The sequence below is a fragment of the Scophthalmus maximus genome, chromosome 10, assembly GCF_022379125.1.
Source record: "Scophthalmus maximus strain ysfricsl-2021 chromosome 10, ASM2237912v1, whole genome shotgun sequence".
In the NCBI taxonomy this organism is placed as follows: Eukaryota; Metazoa; Chordata; class Actinopteri; order Pleuronectiformes; family Scophthalmidae; genus Scophthalmus; species Scophthalmus maximus.
Window position 1 is genome coordinate 20,482,501 of NC_061524.1, and position 1,988 is coordinate 20,484,488.

Here is a 1,988-nt window from a genome sequence, read left to right on the forward strand (position 1 = left end):
AGAATAATGATAAAACATTTTGTGCAGGTTGTGAACGTTGCATCGTCAGCAGTGATGACGGAGATTCAGCGTGTTTGTGGAAGATGAAAACCTCACAGATTCACCAACTCCTTCCTTCCGCTGTGAAACACGGGAGGACAAACCAGGAAGATGAAGAGGAGAAGAAGTGACTGTGATCTGAGCTGAGACCCTGTTGTTTGTTTGTTTGTTGCTGTTTTCTTTTAGTTTAGTTCCTAAACTTTTAAAAACAGGCGACTACAACCCTCCTCAGCGTCTGTAGGGGGCGCTGTCGCACCTACTGTCATTCTGTCACTCTAACCTTCCTCCTGCTGCACACACACACACACACACACACACACACACACACACACAGACACAGACACAGACACACACACACACACACACACACACAGGCTTGAAGGCGGCCGTCTGCTTGTGATTACAGTGACCAAAGGTTGAGGTGAGTTGATGGAGAGAGCGCTGTTGCCGCGGCGATGACTGACAGCTGTGTGTGTGCAGACTGATCAGAGGTCAGCTGAGTGTCTGACACACACACCTTCACATGTGGCACACACACACACACACACACACACACACACACACCTTCACTTGAGGTTCCTGAAGTTTCTCACATCTGGAACAAATCCATGGAGGTTTGAGACACCGTTCGTGTCCGAGTGCCTTCAAACCCCTCAGAGTCCAGACTGTTGGACTGATGGGGTTTCCTCGTCCCGTCCCGTCCCGTCCCGTCCCGTCCCGTCCGGTCTGACAAGTGGTGTCACACTCTTTGTTGCAGGACTTTCCCCGTCCTCAGTCACTGTCAGCATTAGCATTAGCATTAGCTATCCAAAAGTGACCAGAGACACGGAGAAACTTTCCAGCAGCAAAAACTCCAGACTCTGACTCAGGTCTTTTTCAAAAAGCCCTGAGTCAGATTCTCTCTGCGGAGTCCAGCCATGCATACCTGAGTGTGTGTGTGTGTGTGTGTGTGTGTGTGTGGTTCTCAGCTGGCGGCTCCTGTGATCATTAAATCCAGTTCAGTTCGCGTCAGTTCACCCAGACTTGTTCCCACCTACAGTGTCCTGTTCAGGGTCACCAAAACCTGGAGCCTATTTCCCAGGATGCACTGGGTGACAGGGCCGGCTTGCCCGTCCACAGCACACCAGCAGGCGGTTTCCTCGCTGTGGTGTGAGTCCAGGTGATACGACGCAAGTTGTTTTTGCTCACGCGAGTTAGGCCACAAGGAAACATTAGGTCATTGGCACATATATTTGCCCGTTCTTCTTCCTTCCTCGTTCTCCGACTAACCTCATCTGAATAAACACACACACACACACACACACACGCAAGTAAAAATGAACTGTTGACAAATTTAAAGTCAGACAGGAAGGCTGATGGCAAAGCCACACAGAGCGGTCGTGCTAACTGGGGCCAACCAGCCGCCAACTTCCTCGTTCACTTCCTGCCGAGCTGTCTCCTTCGCCGCCCAGTCACGCTGCAAACAGCGTCTGGCGACGCTCGCTGGCAAACATGTTGCTCCAGCTCGAGTGCCGTCAACTCGAGTGACTGGAGCGACTGGCGCGCCATTCGCGTCGCCCGAACTCAATGACGCGACAATCGCGTCTGGTCGGGTATAATTCAGGTCCGGTGTGAAGGCACCGCAACTGCGATAAAATACGTCTGCTGTTTCTCCATTCATAAAGAAAAAAATCCCTGTGTGCCTCCTGGTATAATCCTGTATCCAGGATTTTGGCAATAGCGAGGCCAAATTGAATTTTTGTTTCCTTGATCTAAATATGTGCATTTGAAGACATTTGGAGAGCAACCAGGGTAACGCTAATGTTACTGCTTAATGGTACTTAATGGTACAATTACCCAGCTAGCCGACCGTAGGAGGTAACGTTAACGTCCGCTCAAGTGAAACTAACTGACGTCACGTTAACAGTGGCTCTGTTTTGACGCAGCCTTTCGTCAGATGTCTGTCTGGA